Genomic DNA, 24,940 nt, shown 5'->3' on the forward strand with positions numbered 1-24,940 from the left:
CTTATCGTGTCTCCCTTCTGATATATTCTGGCTCCATTTTGTAAGAATTAGCATTGTATTCGGGTCTACCCCCGGACGGTCTTGATTTCTGATCACACAGTTTATGAGGAAACGTAACAGTTCCCCCTGTATCTCTACTTTCTGGAATTCCATAGCTCTGTTAATACATTCTGGGTCTCGCCCTGTTTGGACAAAATGATATATTTTATCTAGATGCGTAATCATTCCTGGTAACCTCGCTAAATACTCTGCAGCTCGTCTGATACGTAAGGATGCCAGGACCATTTCGTCCTCTTTACCGACCACCGGGTCATATCTACAATCTATAAGGAGTTCCTTAAGCGTACGTTCACTTACGAACTTGGGTGTACGCGAATGCGCTGATTCTTGAAAAACAAGTTTATTTATTCTAGGTGGCGTAAAAGTATTGCTTGCACCTCCCGTGGCCCCTTCAGGGGCGTCGGGTGTGAATGGATTCGTCGAACGTGATACAGCAACTATAGGTGTCGATACCACTGTAGAATCGATTGCGGGGACAGATGCGGAAACAGATGTGCTTGCCGGAGCTCGTGTCGGGACTTGTTGTTGCACGGGGACAGATACCTGATCCTGACGTTGAACCCCTCCGCCAGGCGGTCTATGTGGTGTGGGGTTAGCATACTCGGGAGCTGCGTCATCTAGATATGAGGAAAGAAAAACATCTTCTGCGGTTCTGGGATGCCCTTTTGGATGTACCCTAATTGGAAATAATGGGGGTGGCAAGTCTTTTGGCATTTCTGGAACAGCCTTAGGTAGTCCTTCGGCTAGGAGGGGGTACATACCACTCATAAGAGCGTTTCTTTGTCTATCTACTTGTTCTGATTTCACTCGGATACCTTCCTCAATTAACAATTAACTAACATAACATATTTTCTTGAACTTCCTTTGAACTCTCTTTACTCTTCTCCTTTTGTCTACGTGCTTTTTCTGTACGTCTATGAGATTCTTTACGCCATAACTCAACAGCGTCTTTCTGTGACTGTCTGACCTTTCTTTTCCATAACTCTTCCTCGACTTTCATGATGCACTCTGCATCCCAGGTCCCTGCTGTGGGCCATCTCTGACTTTCCGGCAATCCCTTGGTATAATCTACCCATAGATCAAGGAACAATATGGCATCTAAGCCATGCTTGTGGTACATAAAATGCCCTGGAGTGTCCCTAGGAGGAATAGGAACTGCTTCTTCAAGCACCCCTTTTCTGGTAGTAATCTGGTAGTAATCTGTCTTAACTTCGAGAAGAACGGCATCTTGACAACTGATTTGATACTTACTCTTGAATTTACTTAATACGAAAAACACAATAATGAACGGTGAACAATGAACAATCATTCATACCACAATATGCAAGACATTTGAACACTTTAAACATTAAACATTAAACATTTTAAAAATGACCGACGATGATGACAGTCTGCATAACTAATCACCAAGCTGAATTCTTGACAATAACTGAATACTTCGGAATACTTGATATACTGCTAAACAGTACATATACACTGCTAAACAGTGCAGACCGGATTTGTGTACCCAAATCCGTCTTGACCGGCACAACCTATGTGCTGTCAACACGCCTCCTCGGCGATGGTACTCACCGAGTAGCTCCTTGAAACGGAAGGCCTCAGAGAATGAACGGGACTCGATGACTGCGGACAGCGGACCCTCTGGACATCGGGATTTCGAAAACCTGGTGGGCCTCTGTATACCTCGGATCTTGCTCTCTCAGCTAGGCTCTGGTCGGGATACTTCGCACTTCTCACCGCCTCGTCTGGGTTGATCGCAGCCTCAGTCGCCCCCGCTTGACCGGAGGGAGCTTACAGGAAATCCTGCTGGTACGCGTTTATGGTCCGTCCAGCTGTGGCAGGAGACCGGGCCTGCAACGCACCGCCGGCGCGTGAGATGAGAAAGTGTCCCTATTCGGGCGCCATTATGTGGTAAATATTCTTTTTACCTAAACTGAATTTCATACGGAATCTTTAAAATAAAGTAAAATAGCTCAGAATAACAAGAGGCAGAATCCGTGGTATAAGAGGGTTTCTAAATGGGCTTTATTCCATCCAAAATGGCCGACTCGAGTGGCGGCCTTCAGGTTCCGTCACCACGAGGGTTCAGGAAGTGAAGTACAATACTTTATTGACAAGCAGTAACTTTTATAATACATACATCACAATGAAGTGGATACAGTAGGCGTAACAATTGATAAGGACATTGACGTTTAGTGTGCGTAGCCGAAAATGGGTGTAATAATGAGAAAAAAGGAACATGATTGGCTATGATGTAATACATAGGTGGATCTATAAGATAATACTTAACATAGATGCGCGCGCAGCAGCATGACGTGTGATTGCCGTGCAACTAGGGGGTGAAGGGGACTTGACATTTAGCTCTACATGTGGAGACGAGAAGTCTGGGGGGTCAAGTCAACCTAATCCCAAATCATATCTAACATCCTATGTTTAGAGAACTATGTTATCGACAAGAAGAGACTCTCGGACAGAATCTATTCTATACTGTCTGTGTGCGTGTACAAGCGTCTAAGTGTCTATATGAGATGCGAGGGGCAGAAAACTTTCCATGGCAACAGGGCTATGAATTACTTGCAGGAGAAGTGAAAGGCCGAGTCCTTTGCTTGTGAGCTAAAGGAAATGTTTACCTAAATCACTGGACAGGAATGCATCGGCTGAGGAGCAAAATAGATAATTCGAAGGTGAAATACAGCTTCTTGGCAGGCAGGCGAAAACTGGCCGAGGCAGGCACCGTTAGCTGCACAGGGGGTAGGACAAAGTTCATGGATACAGATGCGAGCTCAAGCTGAAGCTGTCAGAGACAGAGAGCAGGGAAGGCTTTGAGGACAGAATCGGGCCTACTTGCCTGAACTGTAAAAATAGAGTAACTTAGCCATATAAAGTCGGTGGCCTTTCATACTTAAGAATCGAGTATCCAGCCCATTGATGGCGGATCTGACAGAGAACATATTGACGGTGGACGCACATATGTTTGCGTTTTGGAAACTGGAACTGGAGAGAACATACATGTACTTGTGACATGCACATAGAACCGTTGGGGTCCAAGATAGGGGACATAACTGACCAGAAAAATCCATATTTCCACACTGCAACTGTGGGGCCTCCAAGAACCCCAGAGCACCCCCTGCCTTCAAGAAATGACCAAGAAGCTCCCTTGAAGTGGGTGTTTCCCTGCACGCCACAGGCACCAAACCTGTGAAGCCCAGTTTGGCGAATTGCTGCTCCCTAATGACCTTGAATAAAATGACATACAAATCAATACTCTTTTTATAAATTGTTCTTAGATTTATTCTTGAGAGTGTGTCTCTTTTATTGCCTCTGTGAGTACAAAAAATGATTAGCACCACCCTCCGATAAGCCTAACTGCTCACCCACACTACCACAAAAAGAGCATTAGAATGATCTGCTTTGACCTCTGTATACCATTTGGGGATCCACTGCGCTCTCTGCAGTGTACTTCGTTTTAGTACACTATATAGAGAGCCAGCTTCCCACAAACCTTCTGCCACAAACCAGCCCCGGTCCTTACACAACTGTACAACTCCTTCGCAACTACAGGCTCCTTCACAGACTTCATGCTGGGAGCCTCAATTTTGGTTATCCCTAAGCTGGGTAAAGACCTGACGTTCTGTGGGTCTTATAGACCCATAGATGTTCTTGGTATAGATGCCACAGTATTCACCAGCATACTGGCCCATCGCCTTAACCCTCTCATGCCAGACCTACTTGACCCAAACCAGGCCAGTTTCATACCAGCCCATCAATGTGGATATAATAGATCTGCTTGATAAAGTATATAGATCACAAGAGGAAGCTCTCCTTCTCTCAGTCAACGCAGAGAAATCGTTCAACAGAGTCCACTGGCCCTACCTCTTTAAGACTCTGGAGCTCTTTTAGCGACAAGTTCCAGCAGTGGGTCAGGAGTATTAATAGCACACCAAAAACCACGGTTCCTGTTAATAGAGTCTCATCCGAAACCCTTCCCCACACTTCGCAGTACACGCCAAGGCTGTTCCCTTTCTCCCCTTCTTTTTGCCTATTACACAGAACCCCTAGCACAGCACTTATGAGCCCACACGGATATCACAGGTATTCAGTTCGGTGGAGAACAACATCTTATCAACCTCTATGCCAATGATGTGATTCTGGCCATTGCCAATCCCCTGGCATCTCTCCCTGCCCTGCTCACAAAGCTCCAAACCTTTGGGAATCGTTCTGTTTTTAAAGTAAATATTCAAAAATAACAAATACTCAACCGTTCGGTCACACCTCAACATGAAAATGTACTCACCTCAACATGAAAATGTACTCTACTCACAATTCTCATTTGACTGTGCACCTGAATCCATCCCCTACCTAGCGATCAGCCTGGTGGCTCCATTTAGAAAACCATTGCACTTAACTACATGACACTAACCAAGCAAGTCTGATCTGATATTTACAACTGCAAGCGCCTTGGTATTTCCTGGCTTAGCAGAATCGCTGCCATTAAAATGACCTTTCTACCATGTATTTTCTATTTTTCCAAGCCCTACCGCCGCAGCCACCAAAACACGCAACCCGGACAATGCAAATTGACATAAAAAAATGTATATGGGGAGGAAAGAGACCTCACCTTCAAAAACATCTCCAACGCTGTCCAACACGTGAGGGAGGTCTGGCAGTACCTTCCTTACTAAGTTATTTCCAGGCATCTCGGCTGCGTTCTTTTGGTAGAAAGGAGCGAACCACTTACCGAGAAGCACTGGTGCTTCATTGACCAAGCTGTAGCAGGCTCACAAATATGGAAGGAACTTTGGCTGCCTCAGAGACACAGGGCCTTGGGACTCTACTCCTCACCAATCAACGTCTCTGTTTGCCACGTTTGGGATGCTTTAGCTACTAGGGCAGGATTAACGTCCTTCCCTTCTCCATATTCCCAATTGTAGCCAACCCAGAGTTTACCTCAGGGTTGCAACTGGATAGGTTTTGACGATGGCACGAAGGAGGGTGCAAATGGCTAGGTTGCATGTACGATCGCCAAGGGATTATTTTCTTCATACAACTCAAATCTGATTATGGCTTGGAGGAGAGAGATTGCATTTAATACCTCCAAGTTTTCTACTGGGCACAGCAGCCCTGCATCAGGCCATATGGCGCAAGACCTTTAACGCCTTTCGAAAAATGGCTACTTTCAAGAAAAATAATAGATGCCTCACCACTGAGCTATACACTATCCTTGGTCAAGAGGAAACTCTCACAAGGTACGTGGGACAAAGGAGATTGGAGAGAAACTTGGTAGGGCACTTTCTGATACCGACATCCCCCACAGAGCTCAGTATGCTGCTCATAATATGTCTAGAACGCAGACAGCTTACTAAATAGTATCTTACGCAGCACGACTTAGCTCTTAGAATCCTGAACGCTCAAGAGTGCGGGAGAGGCTGCGGAGGAACAGGGACATTGCTTCACCATTTATGGCACTGCCCAAAACTCACTCGCTTCTGGGGGCAGGTTACTGACAACATTGATTGCGCCTTTGTTACTTTGATTGTGAGGTTCCCTTTGTATACAATCCTTGGCCTGCCCAATCCCCTGACATTTCCACTCGGCTCACGTCGGGCGATACAAATGGTGCTTGAGCTTGGGGCGGCACACCGGACGATCCTCGCCCTCTGGGGAACCGGCAAGAATCCTCACTACACCAGCATGGCTGCACAAATTGGGGTTCATAATGGGTATGATGAAATTGTCACTAGCTCTGGATCAATAGACTGACTCTTATGCTACAAAGTGGGTTCCTTTCATACGCACTCTCTCATCCAAATTCAACTAATTAACATGTCTGACTTATCTTAAGCTACTCCGGTTGCTCCCTCCGAGTAATCCCTCTCAGACTTCCGCCCCTACCTAGGTCTCCCCAGGACCATCCACTATACCTAATCCCAACCTTTAACACAATTTACTCCTTTCTCGATCACTAAGCATTATCTCATAAAGGAATGGGGCAGGTTGTTTGGGTTTTTTATGTTCTTTTACTGTTAAAATGCCTCGGTAACACTGCCCGCCTCAAGTTTGTGGGCAGAAAAGCTATGTACACTAGCTTTGTATTGTTGAGGACCCCTGTCGGCCCATGAAGTCGTATGTGCCCAGCTGTGTAATAGCATGTTCCATTGTGGCTTAATTAAAACAGAATTGATCCATAAAGTGAGACCTGCATCAGTGAGCAGACAGCATACTAGTGTAAGGGCTTTGTCATTCTCCTTTCGTGTGGCCCCAAACACAAGTTTATCATCATTGTAGTTGAAAGCATGTTTGACAGGTTGAATTACTCTGCGAATAATATCCTGAAAGATGTCTGCAGCCAATGACACATCAAAGCGGAGTCTTTTGTCTCTGAACAAACCAATATGAGTTTAAAAAGTAGTAATTTACCTACAGTTCTCTTCTAGCTTGAATTGATGGTATCCTTTGTTCTAATCAAGATGGGAGAAGACTTTGGCACCATTCAGCTGTATATTCATGTCAGCTATGTGTGGACCTGAATGTTTCTCTCTCTCAATCGATTTGTTGGCCTGGCACATATCAACACAAATGCCACTGCACCTCCTCTGTCTTTTTTTGGCACTACAACTATGGGTAAAACCCATGGCATCAGACCCATAGAGCGCTCGATGATGTCATGCTTTAATGATGTGCCTAGTTCTTTCTCAACGTCTTCCTGTAAATGAAAATCAATCCGATGGTATCACTGAGCAACAGAACGAATGTCCTCATTAATGTGAAGTTGCACCTTCTTCTTCTTGAGGTTCCCTAGTCAATGAAACAACGATGGGAATTGACTTATAATTTCAGAATGTGCATTGAGGTTGTAGTTGAGAAATATCAGTCCCATGTGAGCATCAGTGATGAAACAGAGTAGACATGCCCATGACAAAGTACCTTGGAGTACATGAATTGATGCTTGAACTGTCGTTTTCTTATGCCTCATGGTTGCTACGAATGACCATTGACTTTACAATGGCGTAGAAGCAGCCCATGTGTACACCTTTGTTTTCGATGGCATTAGACGTGGTATCAGGGACAGTTTGTTATATTTTTCAGCTGGCATGTTATTGATCGATACACCAATATCTATAATAAAGGTTATAGGGCAGCCATTCATCTTTAGCGTGATCTTGGAGCAAGTTTCAAATGAGTTTGGTCACTTTACGTGCCGATTTGTCTTTGACTTTCTTCTTTGGAAGCAGCCACTCCTACATGTGAATGCCGTTCTGCAGTCAACATCACCACTGCACATCCATCTTCCTCACTGTCACTCAATAATGATGTTATCGGGCTTTTGGAAGATGAATTTGATAACGATCAACTTCGTTTAGTCTCTACTTGCCTCAGTTGATGTTGAAGTTTGGCCTTGTGGGTGTGTCCGGGCTGCTTCTGGGACTTTGCAGCATCCATTTTCTCTTGTCATCGTGATGCACTTAGTTTCTCTTTCGCTTTGCAACCGTTATGAAATGGTTTTCTTTCCTACAGCCTTTGGAAATCTGTCCAATGGCAGGACAATTTCTTTTTCTTCAGAAACATCGTCTCATGGGCCACCACTTTCTTTTTCTGCTGTCTATTCATTGTCAAAACTCATTCATGCTGGGCTGTTCCATCTTCCATATCAGCAGCCTGTTGATCTGCACATCCTTCAGCTCTTGTAGCCATGAGTACCTTTTCTAGACTGAGTGTCTCTCTCAGCCTGCGTCGTCTGAACAAATTCAAGAGGCAACCATTGATGACTATTTCATCATTTGGATTGACTGAACTTGCAGTGCTTGATTAGGGAATCAACTCTTTTGACAAACTCATCCATCGTTTCATCAGGTTGCTGTGTTGCCTAGTTGAAAATGTACCTTTTATAGTTGCATTCCACATAAGATTGAACTTGGATTCCAACGCTTCTTTGATTTGACGGTACGATACTTCATCAGCTTGTAAAACTTTCTTATCACTACTTTCACTCCATTGCCTGCAAGGTTCTTTAAGTATCTGATTATCTTTTTGTCATTTATTTCTTCTAGAGCATCTAAGAAGTCATTGAACAATTCGATCCATGCAGTCCAACAGGTGCCAATATTCTGCTTTTTGGCAGTGTTGAATGGCGGTGTTGATTTCAGGAAAGCGACTGCTCCGTATTTCGCGCTTCTTTTAGCAGCCTTTGAAAATTTTCACACTTCTGAAGGCCTTTCGGTGTACTGGATGCCACATGCCACTTTGCACACCTTGGTGGCTCAATTGGGCTTGCCTTTAGAGTTTAAAGTTATAAAGGGGGCTTGGCCAAGAGGGCGAGCGGATAAGACGTGGCTCGTTTGTCTCCCCGCTCCCGTCCACCGGCCGGGGTGGTTCCCGGCGCTGTTTCAGAGCTGCAGACCCCTGGCAGAGATCGGGGTGGGTGCAAGAGTCGGGCGCATGATTTCCAGCAGAGCCCGGACGTGGAAACTGCCCAAATTAACACACTCTGCAGTCAGTGCCCCGAGATCCAAGATGGCGGCCTGGACTGTGTAGCCGACGCGGAGATCAGGCTCGTCCCCAGACAGTGCCTGGCACAGAGGTCTGGAGGGTCCCGACACCGCCACTGACAACGGATCGGCCCAACCAGTTAATTTTGGCATGTGGGTCCTCCAGGGCTGGCGGGCAGAGGCTGGGGCTGCGGTGGCGGAGCGGCCAAGCGCAAAGATCGAAGTGCAGCCTTCACCCTGCTGCGGCCCAGGATTGCAGTGCATGGGAGGCCCCGGGATCCACGAGGACAAAGGTGAGAGGCCCGGAGGCCCTTCCGGTGTTTGCTCGACTGGGCAGGACCCCGCATTGGCTAGCGCATACCCCATAGTGGCGGCCGGGTCAGAAAACCCCGACAACATCAAGGGCGCCCTTGGGGTCTGGGACCGGGGTTGGCTGCGAAGGGCCAGGAGACTTCCCTACACAAACCCACGGGCCCGGATACCTCCTGGGATGCCTGAGAACTCGGAAGGCCCAAACAAGGACCCGCGCAATGCACTGGGCCGTGCTTAACGAATTGGGACCCGACGCCCGCCGAATCGATCAGGAGCAGGCCAGCCCGATGTCTTGCTAAGCAACCAGAGCCACAAAGCGCTCTGCCTGTGCACTGAGCTAAAGTGGGCCGCAGAGACTTCGGGACAGGAGTACAGGAGGGAGAGGCCAGCAGGTCATTGGCTGGACACATCATGGCTCTTTGGCACTGCTTCGGTGGGGGCGAGCTCCACAGGGCCCGACTTAGCATGGCAGAGTCCACACAACGTTTGGCCTCAAAGCATACGCATCCCAGAGCAGACAGGCAGCGTGGGACCGGTGCGAGCTGTCTAAAGCGCCGACTCTACTACCGCAGAATCGACAATGAGTCCCATCAATTCTACAGATTGGGCCACAGTGGGGCATGCCTGGTGCAGGTGGGGCCCAACCAGAGGCAAGAGCAGCCATATCGGGAAAACAAATTGAAGTTGGAGGACCCAGGCCACCGTGGGTGTTGGGAGGAGCCACCCCACTGATTTCGCATAACAGAATGGGGCCTGTCTACATCGCTATTAGTTGGGCACATGATTCTTTGCAACTCCTGCCACGCAGGGCTTTGGCTCGGACTGCCCCACGCGGTGTGGCCTCGCAGCGCATCGGGCGAACGAGACGGGGCCTGTACTGGGAAGATGACGGATGTGCTGCCGCTCGGCCCCACCCAACAAACAAAGAGCACAGGGGCCCCGGTCACTTCCACTCATCTAGAGAGAGGGCCTACATTCTTACGCCGCTTCTCCACACTCCTAACTGCAGCCTGGACATGTCTAGAACATGGGGGAAGAAGGACAGGAATGTGAAGACATGTACACCAAGATGACGGGAGCGAGCGGGGGGATGGCCGCACCTCCCCGTCTGCATCAGGGGGGGCAAGAGACGGAGAATATGGAAGAACCAGTTACAAGGGCATTCCTTGCACAATTATTCTCGACCCTGGGGGAAGACCTACAAGCCCTCAAAGATTTTTGCAATGAGATAAAGGAGGTGCGACGAGACATGGATGCAGTGGGAGAAAGAGTGGCTACAATGGAGGATCATGAACAAATCTCGAGATGAAGAAGTGGAGCAGCTACAGCAAGAAGTGATCCGCCTTCAAGCACAACAAATAGATCTTCAAGGCCAAGCAAAAGATTTAGAAAATCGCTCTTGTAGAAAAAACATACGAGTGAAAGGAGTTCCTCCCAATGAAGAAGGCACAGACATTACTCAGTTTCTTCAGGGCCTCTTCCGCCACATATTGCAGGAATCTCAAGACTTTGTAATCAAAATCGACAGGGCCCACAGAGTAGGTTTGCAGCGGAAGGCGCCGGCACCTCCCCCTGACATCCTGGCATACCTACCAGACTTTCAGCTCAAGGAACTTATCCTGCGACGAGCAAGGAGCGCGCACCCACTTACATACCTGGGACATGCCATTGCCTTATATCAGGACCTGGCAGCGATTACGTTACAGAAGCGCCGAAACTTTCGCCAGTCACGACCCATCTTCGTAACCAAGGTGTCTCCTATTCCTGGGGACATACCTTTCGCATCGTCTTCAAATGGGATGGCAAACTGCGGCAACTGAGATCACTGCAGGAAGCATGCCAGGTCCTGGGCATCGAAAACCCTCAATCAGCTGAGTACGTTGGTGGAGATAAGAAAGGACAACAAGAGAGATGGCAACAAGTTGGAGGACGGAGGTGGTTGGAGGCCCCCTCAAAGCCAAATTCAGAGACTATAGAGCAGGAACGTCAGGCGGTGTTGGCTTCTCTGATTGCTGAATCCGGATCCAGAGCTGGAGATTAAACTGACTCAGGGGTCAGAGCAATGCCGGGGGGCGTCGGGCAGATGGTCGTGCGTGGGGAGCACCATTGGCCACGAGATGCACCCTACAAAATGTACCACCAAGGGGATGCTGTCACGTACTGCGGCTCCTGGACACTAGTTGGGGTAATTACTGTTTGGTTTGTTGGGGTTAGGGAGGGGGGAGAACAGGGTCCGGTATCCAAAACATATTTTGCACAAAGTCCCTGGAGCTCACAGAGCACTTACACAAGAGTTTCTATACTAATATGCACAGCAGAAGGGGGGCTTCAACATGCTGGAGGGCACGCTACAGTCTAGGGGTCAGCATAGATCGGCCCGCAACCACCTATTATGGCTAAGGAGATGGTGAAAATAATTACGCTTAATGTCAAGGGGCTCAACTATCCAGTAAAAAGACGCGCAATCCTATCCTACTTAGAACTCGCAGGGGACGATATATGTCTCTTGCAGGAGACACACCTCCTCCCCAAAGATTGCCATTGCATGCGCTCATTCGGCGTTTCCCCAAAAATATTTCTCTTCCATAGAGGAGAAAAAGGCGGGGGTGGCCATTCTTATATCTAACCGTTGTAAGGGGGAAGTGAAGGAGAAAGTGGCAGAACTAAAGGGGAGGCTGTTGGCCTACACTATTCAGTTCGGCAACCAACTCTTGGGGATAGGCTCCATCTATGCTCCTAATTTGGGGCAGGAGAGATTCCTTCAAGCAGATTTAGCAGACGTAATGGCTCCACAGAACCGTATGACTGTGGTAGGGGGGGACCTAAACATAGTCATGGATTTGAATAAGGACAGATCACAAGCTTCTTACTTCCATAGTGGAGAGATGTCGGGGGAACGGGAAGAAATGGCGGAGGGAGATGGGATTGGTTGACATCTGGAGGGAGGCCCACCCCACTTCGACGCAATATGCATTTTACTTCCACGCTCATAAGTTTTATGGTCGCCTAGATTACTTCTGGGAACGGGGGAGATTAATAGTGTGGTTAAAGCAGTGAGTATTGAATCTGCGACCCTTTCGGACCACGACGCACTGACGATACAGATACTGGTGACACCACGACCCCGCCAATCTGGAAGCCCGGAGACTTAAAGAAACTATGCTCCACAAAAAAGTAGTAGAACAGCAACTCACTAAATGCATTAATGAGTACTTCACCCTTAACGACACTTCAGACATGGCCATCACAACATTATGGGAAGTAGTACGGGGCAGTTAATAGAAATTTCAGCAGCCAACAATAGAGAGCGCAAGGAGGTGAGATCAAACCTATCAACTCAGGTGCAAGAACTCGAGCTGGTGCATAGTAGGACCGGGGTGCCTAGGGTTTGGAGACAACTGAAGGCATCTAGGGCACAGTTAGCCGGACTAGACTTAGATAGGGCAGAATACGTAGCAGTCTGATTCAAGCACTCCTATTACGTTGAGGGAGACTGCATGCGCCGTTAATTGGCAAATAGGTTACGGGCCCAAAGACAGTGGACAAAGGTTTCCTCGTTACAGAGGAGTGGACAGAGGGAGGCCATAGGGGATCAAGAGATAGCTCACACTTTTAGGGAGTTTTATGAGAAGCTATACGCAGCGGACAATTCATCAGGACACATCCTACTTACAGTCCGTTAACATGTCCACACTGATTCCAGATCAGGCAGCAACATTGGACGCCCCCATCCGCATAGAGGAAGTTGTCACAGCGATCTCGCGCCTCAAGGTGCTCAAGTCCCCGGGCCCGAATGGGTTCCCCGCCCTTTTCTACAAAACATTCTGCCTCATCTTAGCTCCGATTTTAACACGGCTGTTCAATACCTTTGGGAGTATTAACCCGATCCCCGACACAATGTTGTTGGCAGCAATAGTGGTCCTGTCCAAGCCAGGAAAAGATAGGCAGCAATGTGACTCGTACTTATATCTGATATCTCTACTTAATGTAGACTTCAAAATCTTTACGGGAATACTCGCATCTCGTTTAAACCCCCATATGCCAAATCTGATAGAACCCGATAAAGCAGGATTTATTCAATCCCGACAATGCGGTGATAATACAAAGAGGATACTCCACCTTATAGACAAGGCCCACAAAACACAGATGGATGTGCTTTTGTTGACGGTCGACGCCAAAAAAGCGTTTGACCGGGTGGACTGGGGATTCCTGGGACACACAATGGCAAGATTTGGTCTGGGGAGAAATTGCGGGAGTGGGTATGCTGCTGTTACGACAGGCCTACAGCATCCATTAGAGTCAACGGCATCTCTTCGCGACCCTTTGCCATTCAAAGAGGAACCTGGGAGGGCTGCCCATTGTCTCCGCTACTGTATGCTCTATACATAGAGCCCCTGGCACAGAGGGTCAGGGATAACCCTAGAATTAAGGGATTACATTTGGGGGAGAAAAACAACCAATTATCCTATACGCAGAGGATGTGATAGCGGCACTGACAGAACCGAAGACCTCACTTCCAGCCTTTTTAGAGGAGTTAAAAATATTCGGCCGGGTTTCAGGCTACCGGTTAATATCGGTAAATCATTGATCTTAAATTTAACCCGCCGTTTCCCACGCTGGACCCCATGGAAGACTGGCTATCCGGCATAAAGGTGGTGGACACTATTCCCTACCTAAGGCTGGAATTAGCGGCCACAGTCCACCAAACGGCTCGGCTGAATTATGCTAAGCTAGCACGGCAGGCGGAAAAAGATCTGGGCACTTGGAGTAAACATCATCTTTCCCTATTGGGGCGAGCAGCTGCGGTCAAAATGTCCCTGTTACCGAAGGCATTGTACTCGTTTCAAACCTTACCGGCACTGCCTCCCGAGGGACTGATTGCCTCACTACAACGCAACATCAATCTATTTGTGTGGGCAGGGGCACGTCCACGGATGAGCAGGGCTATAGGGTATATGCACGCCGAAAACAGAGGCCTGGGAATACCAGACCTCCTCAGCTATTATAAAGCTGCCCAATTGAGATACTTAGTGGAATGGGTGAGGCCAGAATCAGAAAAACATTGGCTTTTTCAGGAAAGAGCACTGGCAGGTATCCCACTGTGGAAGGTCCCTTTCCTGAAGAAGTCGCAGCGCTCACGCGGTCTGCTGGGCTCGCCGATCACCAAGTCAGTGATGAAAGTCTGGGATGGGGTGGCGACAACCAAGAAACTTACGACATTTCCTTCTACTCTAACCCCCATGTTCGGAAACAGTAAGTTCGCTCCGGGAATGTCAGATACAGCATTTGGGGTGTGGCGGGGTACTCCATGTCGGTCGGTGAGTCATCTATTTGATCTATTAGGAATACTCCTATTCCCTCAACTGAAACTAGAGTATGGGATCCCCGAGTCCGAGAGACTGCGATACTTGCATCTGAGACACTGGGTCCTTCAAAAGGGGATGAGAGAGCAGGGGAGCCGCCGATTGACCAAATACGAAAAATGGTTAATCACCAAACTCACTGTGAAAGGGTTGATATCCGAAATGTATGACATGATCAGATTCGGCCCACATCCACAAGCTACACCAAGTCAAAAGAGGTGGGGGAGAGAACTGGGAGGTGACCTCACGCAGAAAGACTGGGAAGGGATTTACTATAGAGCAAATCACACTACCCGTAATGTGGCCAGTATTGAAACAGCTATGAAAATAGCTACTTACTGCCAGCTTACGCCAGCGCGCCTCCACAGAGGCAACCCAAACAGGAGCCCTACCTGCTGGAGAGGCTGCGACAATGAGGGAACACTGCTACACATACTGTGGGAATGCCCATAGTTGACTAGCTATTGGACTAAAATCCTGGATGAGCTGTTTGATACAGAGATTCCGAGGCTCCCGGTATACGTAATTTTGGGTCTCCCCAACCCAATCACATTTCCAGTTAAAAGCATGAGAGGACGTCAGATGGGGCTGGCATTGGGGGCAACTTTGTAGAATATATTGACACACTGGGGGTCATCCACCCCCCCTACATATGTAGGATGGCTCCACATGATATGGCATATCGTAGGGATGGAACGCATTTCGGCCACACTGAACAACTCTGATGTCTCTTTTCAGAAAGTATGGAGCCCATTCCTAAAATTGCTCTCAACAGAGTTCAATGAAATTACCCAGCCCAAATATCTGAGAGTGTAGCGGCTCTCGCACCTAGGAACGGAACGACAAGCATCCTCAACTGCTTACTGGGCGACGCCAACGATACGAGACAGGGTCGACAAACTAGATTAGGGAATATCAGACGGGGAGGGGGGAGTTAAAGTTATTGGTTTCCTGCAAACGGTTGAGTTTTCAACAATGCAATTCACTCATTGCTTCGAAACTGTTAATTTTGCACAACTTATAAAAATGGCAATATGTTTTCCTTGATACAAGAACATATGTGAATTGTATACTATTTTGCAACGTATTGCCTATGCCTCTGTACTGTTCTCCAATATCGAAAATGCTAATGAACACATTTAAAAATAAAAGTTATAAAAAATTTGCATTTAATATCTATTGGATAGAAATTATCAAACAGTTTAAACTGCCAACAATTAGTAAGAGGAAGATTCCTGTATGAATTCCTTTGTACTATATGAAGGTCAGTGGGCCGGCCGTGTGCGGCTCTGTCTTGCAGTTTGATGAGTGATTGAATGAGTGCGGTTTCTGAATGGATTGCACGGCTGAGTTGGTTGCACGGTACATTTAATCTATTCTTGCTCGGGCTTGGTTACTATGAGTGTGTGTGATAATTTTCCTATTATTTGTCATTATATTTATTGTAATATTTTATTCATGTAATTTTGAACTTTTGATAGTGCCGCATATTATTGACTTGTATAATAAAATCAGGGTATACACCCCAAATAACTGTTGTATGGTATACTTATGTACTTCTTTTTGTTTGCACACTAAGTCAAGCCAAATGGGATGGGGTAACTTATTTTCCCTTCTCTTGATCCCTGACGTTTAGCTGATCTATTCAATTATTTTCAGGCGGTGGGGTTGTGTTTGATTGACAGGGGCTCTTGAGTGAGACTCTTTTTGAGTGTGTCTGAGGGGCATTTGGGAGTAGTGGCTAAACCCCATCTTATACCCTCACCTACCTTGGCGCTATATGCAGGGCCGGCTTTAGTGCTGGTGGCGCCCTGTACGACAATGTTTGTTGGCGCCCCCCCAAATGACCACCTCCACCACAGATTCTCTCACTAGCACCCTTTAACAGTGACCAAGTCACCATAACCACACTCTCTCAGATGCATTGAATTAATTATATAGCGCCACTCATACCAGTGTAGGGTGTCCGAGCACTTTGCATCACACACACATTACACAGAGACAATCAATCATACGAGTGTAAATCAGTGTATAGGAAATGTTACATAAGCCAAAGGACTGAAAGTGTAGGAGTCAGATGTCATCCATACTGGTAGGCAGTATAGTTTAAGAGTGCTTGGTGTGGAGAAGCACAAACTCAGACTCGAAAAAGAAACAGCATAGTTGGGAGTTTTGTTTAATAAGAATCGATTTCTAGCCAAATTAACCCTTTTTGTAACATTAATCAATGTTCTAATAATGTATACTTTGCAGTGTGTATGCAGCTCTAGGATGAAAGTTAATAGCTCACTATTCTATATTAGGACTTTAAGTTATAAGTTGCAAGTAACAAAAGCATGTCTCTTTTAAAAGTAGTAACCTGCTGATCTGTTTACATCATACGCACTCTGTAATCTGCTTGGTACACGTTCTTTGCAGCAGCATATTAACCCTCCGCACTAACTTCACCTAAAACTCAAAACCTCAACTATACAAAATGCTGATCTCTCTCCAGGAAGATAATTAATCACACGACTTATCTTGACATTTATGTGAGGCCTGGGAATTGCCGAGGGAAAGAAACGCTGCAGCAGGTGCTTCAAAAGCATAATAAACTTTCAAGCACGGCGCCCCCAGAAAGCCAGCACCCGGTGCGGTGGCACCGGTCGCACCGCCCGAAAGCCGGCCCTGGCTATATGCCCTGGCGGGGAAGACACGAGCAGGCCTCTCTCCTCCCAGTCGAGCCCAGAGGTGAGTGGGGCTGCGATGACCATTGGCTGCCGTCACAGCGCACGCGAGCCCTCCAGCGCCGAGACAACCACCCGATTATCCCTGCGTGCTAGGGTCTGCTGGTTTTAAGGGGGCGGGGGGGGCTACGCCGCTCCATTGAGGAGCTAATAGAGTGGCAGAGAAACTAAGAGTTATTTTCATCGTAGTTGCCCATATGCGCATAGTGCAGTGTACTGTTCTTATATTATGGCTCTCAGCTCTCTGGGTTTTAACTTGGGGAGAGAACAGGTTGGTTCGATCTACATTTCATCCTGGAGTCACATTAGTCCATCATCGTGTGAGAAGTGCTCTGGAAGACACCAGTAGGTCTGCGCCTTTCTTTACGCGCCGTTTACACAGCTGTATATTAGAACTGGCAGCAGGTGCTCGATATTTCTGTTAACTTTTTGGAATCTATATTCCATAAGTGAGGCACTCTTTTAGCATCTCGTCAACTGATATATGAAAGTGGTTTCCTCGATTCTTAAGTAATAACATGCTCGGTCATTAAGATACATCTGTGAAGCTTTTTGGGGTTCTCTAACTCACCTATCATCTTTAAATCTATTTAAATCCTCCTCAGTGAATAATACCTTTAACCATTTTTTGCTCCCTTCTTTATTTTGCATTGTCTTCTCTATTACAGTTGAGTCTTGCATTTATCAATTGCCCTATTTTAAGTGGTTGTTCGCTATTATCATCTCTTCATCCACACATTTACGGTTTTTTTTAAGAGTCTTATATAGCGCGAACTTGGCCCGAAGGTATCTGGTATCAAATCGCTTTCCATGAGCACCAGTTGCGTTACATGAGGACACATTCATTTTTGTTAGGCATGGGAAGATTAAGTGGTTTGCCCAGAATCACAGGATGGTCTGCGTCCTTGCCAAGACTCGAATCCGGTTCCCCAGATTTGAGGTCGACCGCCTTAGCCATTAGGCCCTATTGGTTAAATATCTTATAGCAGGACATCTTTTTTCAAGCCGGCATCTCCCTGAATTCCAATTTAGATTTTCACATGGTAGTATAATTTAGTTCTTCATTTTTCAATTTTGGGAGATCATCAAAAATCTGACTACTAATTACATGGCTTTATCCATAGTCGTTGTTTCCATCCGTCTTCACATACATTAGCATCACTGGCTCCTATTTGGATCATATCCGGATCAGCTCATGAGCTATCTTCAGTAGTGTAAAGGAGTTGAAATATATTTCAGTAACAGTAGCCCTTGAACTACCTTTATTTGTTACTTTCAATTAAATATTCATTGATTATCTCTAAATTTATTATTATTTTTCTCTCCCAGCTTGCTGATAGCATTTTAGCCTTTAGACGGATCATTTGATTATTCTTGTCAGTTTTGGTAAGCGTCCCTTCTTCTCAGCATTATCTTTCATGGGATTCCACGAGAGCACAATTTTTTGGTGTATTCATGCACTCTTTTTAGGTCTCGCCTAGGCAGCGCTTGTGCTGTCTCATCGAGACATGCTGTATCGAGGTATGGACTTGAAGCTCCACCTACTCTCCGCCCATCCTTTTAATTGGCTGCTGTGACTGTCCTTTGTAAATGTTGGCTTTTGATTTGTTAATAGGCTTATTAATCCCACCTTAGTACCTCCCTGCCTTCTGTTGTTACCTCCCACGGAGACTGACCCTTTTACTAGCATCATTACTCTGGATGCTTTAATCACAGAGTGTGTGGACTATTTTCTTAAAGGGCTGTCCCGCAATGTTTTATTTTTTTAACCCAGCCTTGTTTTATACTTTCAAACACTCACAACAAGCAGCATGGAATGTGAGGGGCCATGTGTAAGTAAAACATATTTTTTTCTCCCAATGTGCCAGGCCACAACATGTGGTGCCCTAAATAGTTTTATATGCAGGGGCGCCGGCCATAATCATGGCGCCTGCTCAGTTCAGTTTAATATTCACGGATGCCGCGCTTGATCAAGGTGCCCTCTTAATTTAATATACACAGGTCCTGCGCATGATTTTGTAGCATGGCGTCTATCTGATCATTATTTTCTGCGCACAGTGCGCATTTTCAGTTTCATTTGGCCGCCGCCACACTACCCGCGGGACTCCCAAGTTTTTTGTGTTTGAGGCCCGAGTGAGAGAAATGGATTGAATGTGAATGTTTTTTTAGTTAGCAAGCCGTCAGTTTAAAAGTGTTTAGTACCCTCCCACTGCACCACGTTTCAAACCACAACCCGCTGCTCATCGCCTTAGTACAACATGCTCGTACTTCATCGTACCAATCTAAACACTGCTCATGCCTCACAAACACAATTAAGGATCATCGTGACCCACACGCAACATGCCTTCCCCACCGCTCACTAACACTGGGCATGCCAGAGTACAGCAGAACTGCCAGTCACGACGAGTGACCGCACCTTGGCCCTGTGCTCCTAGCACACACTGACCTTGCCAAAAAGGCATTGTCATTTACAGTGCCAATAGCTCCCGCAAATGGGAGACCTATTGAATTGCATATGCTTGTTTATTATTTCTGTCTATTTCACAGGAGTTTTATAGATGTTTTCAATGGTCTATGTGCCAGATTGACATGCTTCTTTGTGATGTTTTTTCTTATTACTAATTTACCCTTTAATGTTTGTATTTTTGTGTTGTAATACGGCTTTGTCTAAAAAGTAGCCGTCAGTTTTTTTGAGACTCAGTATACATTTTTTACTTTCAGGTTTATGTGGCTCTCCCGATGAAGAAGCTTAGCTCACCAACACGCGTGTAGATTGCGTGAAGATCCATCATTATATTAAAGCTACCATATAGTATCGTCTTATTTCTATATATTTTCCATTTGCATTATTTAACTGACCATTATCTCTACATATTCGTTTTCATCTAACCCATTGATAATGCTGGACAGGATTAGATTTATGGACCATATCTGTAAGGTAGATAGTGTTGCCTGCTGTTCGATGCATTGTATAAATAAGAAAAATGTTAAATGTGTCCTTTTTAATCTGATGTGTTATTATTGAACACATTTTGGTTTTATAGTCAGATCATTGATTGACTAGGTATTTTTCTTGAACAATTAGAGAAACAAAGACCTGCAGCACGTGCCCTGGTATGTTATTGCTGTGATTTGTGTTTGAATATATTGACATGTTTGTCAGTTGGGGTAGCATCAGAATGTAGTGTCAAAATGTATCAAAGCACTACTTTAGTGATACAGCGCACGTTTATTTCTGATGTGCAACCATTGATTGGGTGCTTTTTTGGGAATCAGTAGAGACTGAAATATCAGAATAATTCATGAGTGGCATTACAGAATTATGTGAAATCTATGACATTTTAGTCAATTTATCTGGGACTTTATTTTGTGAAATGTGCTGTTTCGCCTATTTTATTAAAAATGCATTTGGGGATAACGTCACAAATTTGGCTAGGCTAGCCTAGAGTCTTTCAGGGCGCTTTATTTACACCCCAACTTTTTGATAGGGGCCAGCCACCACTGGCTTAATTATATATACTGAATATACACTATATAAAAAAATGTTGGTAATGTTTCCAGACGTCAAGTGATTGGGCGCTCACAGCTGACATCTGCAGTTGTTTGTAGGTCATGTATTTGGGGGTATGTTCGGGAAGGACTTAGTTTTCCTTCCGTCCTTCAATCCTTGTGAGGCACATGGGTTGAGAGCCCCTGTATTTGGGTAATGATGACATCTGTTGTGGGCGGTGCTTAATAGATGTTGGGGTTGCCAGTGCCGTCCGTGGCTCCAATACAGGCAGCAGGGAGGGTGACCCCACCCCTGCCCCCCCCCCCCCAACACCTGCACAATGTTGCATGATATGTGCTGGTGCTTTTTCCATGGAGTCCTTCCCGCGTGACACTCATCCCAAATGTTTGCACCTCACCACTTTAAAATGTCACCAGCCACCACTGTGCCATATAGGCTTTATTGACCACACCCAGGCACACTCATATGCCTCCCAACGGATTACGTAACTTTGCATGGAGTCGTTGTCGACCACAAGGGCCCTGATGCACACGATCACACGACACTACAGAGTTTACACCGAGGTCGGCCACTGTTGTGCAATGCACAGAAGCACCCGATGGACGTCAAATCACAGAGATCCTTGTGCAATCTGTGCATGCAGCAGGGGGTTGTCCAAGACTGATCGGGCTGCAGTACCACCCTGTAGAGAGCTACCCCGACCCTCTCCTACAATGTTGCAGTTTCACGCATCCCTACACCCCTCGGGGCGGGCTCAACCTGAGCGGATAAATAAACAGTTGGAGACCGCTCGGGGTCTTACGGCCACAACAGTAAAAGTGGTGGTCTCGTGTAATGATTATAGCGCTGCTGTGGCCTAGCTGCACTCAGGCCCCGCCGCGCTACACTGGCGAAATGGCCGGTCGCACCCCACGCATGCCTACCCACCTGCCCGGTTACTTACAGTGAGCTTGCGGAGCCCACCCGCTTTGCCCAGCACCGGCTGACGCCTGCTGCTGCCGGGTATCCCTGGAGGCTCCGTGGTGACCGGAGCTGTACCGCCGTTTCTGCAGGATCTGCCGCTCAGCCTGCGCCCGCCCACGCGTCTCCCTGCTCAGCAGGAGCGCGTTCAGCCAGCAGCGCTCGCTGCGACCTGAAGTCACGTGGGGTAAGTGCCCGCCGCGCGAGTGCTGAAGCACAGTGCACCTCGCTGTGGCCGAGCCGCCCCGTCTGCTCCCCGCCCCGTCTGCTCCCCGCACGACAAGGGCCTCAAGTGTACGTCTGCTCCCACCCCCCTGCTTTGTGAGTGCCGCGGATGAGCCCATCATCGGAGCACACGGCTCCCTCACCTGCCCTCCTTCAGCGAGGCCCCCTAGTGCTGGACTGCCCTGCCTGCCATAAAAAAAAAAGAGTTGGCAGGTGTGTGCCCTACTCTCCTTATAATCAAGAGCAATGAAGAAGAACACCAATTTGCCCAAGTCCCCAATGTGAGAGGCAGTGCTTAATTTGTGCCGGTGCTTTCCGGTGCTCAGCACCGGCACTTATTTCTTAGGGCCGGGTCTACATGCGATATGGATTTGTGCATAAAATATTTACATTTGGCGGCCGGGCCCGCCCGCCTTAAAATGCGTGGGTGTGGTCCCTGCCTCAGTTTAACAGCAATAATAGTAGCTACCAATCACAATTGATAATTTGATTTTTTTGCCAGCCGATGTCCGTTCCTCCTTGGCGCTGACTTTCTTTTCCCTTGAGGAGTCGAACAAATGCAGATCAGACCAGTTTCCCCAGTTTTGACCCCCCTTACTCCCCCCCCCCCCAGTGTACTGCGCAGCCGCAGCAGCACGTCAAGTCTACTCAATAAGCAAGCAGCGTAGGTTGTGCAGACCCATGCAGCAGCAGGACTCTAAAACCAAAAGCCAAAGGCAAAGTAAGTAATGATTCGATTTAAATATTTGGTAGAACTGTAGTGTGAAGCAAGTATGTTTTTTTAACGGTTTAGGACGAGTACGTGCAAGTAAAAGTGCACCTTTCATTTGTTGCTCATGCTGATTTGATGTGAATGACCTTCCGTTCAGTCCGGATTGCCGGGCTACCCGAGTAATAAATAATGTGTCTGCGACATCACACAAAGAAAAGGCATAAATGAAACAGAAAGTTATCCGTCCCAGCTTCGCCCGGAACACTAAGCCTCTCTGTCAGGCATTCCTTTATTTAGCAAGTTACACAGAAATGGCTGATGCGGAACCAGATTGGGCAGACATTCAAGTTCAGGGTGCTTGGTAGGGTATATGGTTTTCAATGTTGATTTAATCTGTTATTGAAGAGCATTGTTGTATCCAATGAGGCAGTTTATTGTATGGAAACCACACGAATTATCATCTGTAGCTTCACTACATAGAACTGTTCCTAAGTGTTGTAACAATAATTCAGACGGAGCCGCTTGTCCCTTGGCTCCCTGCAGCACTCTTTGTGTCTTGATGTGGTCATTTTGGCTGGTATTTGGGAGTGGTTCCACACTGGTAAACGTGAGGTGCTTCACAGGGTAGTAGTAAATCCTTCCAGGTAGGGTAAGTGGAGTTTCCAATTGTGAGCTTCCTCAAATGCTTTCAATGCCCCCTGTGCTAGGTTAGTACAAACATTCATGCACAAGGAGGAATTATTGATTCAGCACGAGTAGACTTCCCCGTCTGTCCAAAAACTGAAGTTTCTTCCATGTATTCACAATTTGAGTCTGAACTCGTGGAATGCTTAAATACTTTGTTGTAGATGTGACATCACAGCAGCCAACACATGATGCCGATTAATGACATGATGGGCAAAACGGCTGGACCCACCTGTCAGAACAAACAACTCCTGAAGAGACCTTTAACATTGCAGATATATTAAAAAAAAATGAATTGATCATTGGCCATAGTGGTAGATGCAGGCATATTCAATATGTATCTTGTGCTAATAAAGTGGGTCTACAGTACCCAATACCAACTTAGGACATTGTAATGCTCTTCAGCTCCTGAATTGGAAAGGTCTGTACCAGTTCTGACAAGTCTACTCAGCAAAGTCACATATGGATCATCATTTAAGAAATGTAAAAGATGGATCAGGAGAGCAAACTGCCTGACTTCGTCATTACTCCCAAAGCATTCTGGTAGATGCAGTTCTCAATACTGTTCGTACTCTCAAGCAATCAAGTGTTTGCATCACCTCTCACTCAAATTGTGGGTGGAAGAAGTTACATAGAAATGTAGTTTTTTAGCCCCATCCTTTGTACAGCCTACGCAATTAGAGGCACAAAACATACAGGTGCACTTGCACAGAATGAGCATTCAAAAGGGCCAACATACCTACAGAAACTAATTTTATCAAGTGCAACAAACACACTGGCACTTTTACACACGGACAAACAAATGTAAATTGCTTGTAGGTTTTGTGCAATTTGACATTTTTAACAATTGAACACCGAGAAGGTGTTGAATAAAATATTTTAATGTAATGGGTTGATATATTTTGCATTATGATTGATACTTATTTTGTTAATAAACATGATTGAATGTAATGACGCAAACTATGAAGCATGGCGAATCGGAGTTTTCAGGTATATGAGATAAACTCATTATGGTGTTAAACAATAATGTTGGTGCTGAATCAGCTAATATGTTGGTGTTTATTTATGGTGCAATGCTCATAGGCTCAGAGTTTTTTACATCACACTGCATGATATGCAGGGTGAAATGGCGATCCCCAGGTGCTATTTGACCTGAGCCTGCTTGCAGCTTAGAGGCTTTACAGGATCATCATTGAACAGATTACAGTTTTGACACATAAAGGTCACCTATATAGGAGTACAGTTAGGACACCTATGTATTGTTGATTTTGACACTAGATGGACCAAAGTTGTATGTTGTGTAGTGAGCAATATGGTGAACATGGTGTGAAAACTACCCTTGTTTGCCGTAGCAATGTCACCCACCCCTGAAAAATGTGGCTCTAGGTATCCTTCCTCATCTTGTCCCAAAGCGATCATGACATGGGCAATAATGTAGAAGCAAGTGGATTGTGACTCTTATTTACAGAGCTTACCACCACTGTAATAATAAAAGTTATGAAGAAAGTATTTGGGCAGGTTACACTAAGGAATGGAGGTGACGTCAATGAGGTGAAGAGGCTCCCTTGTATCATGGCTGTAGGACACAGAAACATCCCTTTTAAGTACCTGCAAGCAGTTCACTTGTCAAAAGACTGATTTGTATAGTTAAGGAATGGTTGCTCTAATCAGTGGTGAATGCAGCATCTTGTCATGAAACTTGCAAAACATAGTGGAGAATATTAACCACTACCAATGGGGTTACAGACTAATTAATGTTGATATCATTTAAAGGGACTAAGCCAAGAACACAAAATGTCACTGAAAATCTTGGGTAGTGTCATGAAGATCATGAAAGCAGTTAAACAACAGGAGGCGTATGATACCATTATAATAGCAGGCAGAAAGTCAAGCTTACACTC

At 46.3% G+C, this 24,940-nt stretch overlaps 1 protein-coding gene across 4 annotated transcripts in view; it reads left to right on the top strand.

The window, feature by feature from the left end:
- The window catches only part of LOC146868828 (uncharacterized), a 225,722-nt gene that overhangs the window by 186,422 nt on the left and 14,360 nt on the right, over positions 1–24,940 (top strand). The window contains exon 1 of one of the 4 annotated variants that reach the window (XM_085613853.1): positions 21,853–22,364. The exons of the other annotated variants lie outside the window; for them this stretch is intronic. The gene's annotated coding sequence lies outside the window, so the exon portion shown is untranslated. Of the gene's footprint in view, positions 1–21,852; positions 22,365–24,940 lie in introns of those variants that run through there. 4 annotated transcript variants of the gene reach the window in all.

The sequence above is a fragment of the Triturus cristatus genome, chromosome 1_2, assembly GCF_964204655.1.
Source record: "Triturus cristatus chromosome 1_2, aTriCri1.1, whole genome shotgun sequence".
Classification (NCBI taxonomy): Eukaryota; Metazoa; Chordata; class Amphibia; order Caudata; family Salamandridae; genus Triturus; species Triturus cristatus.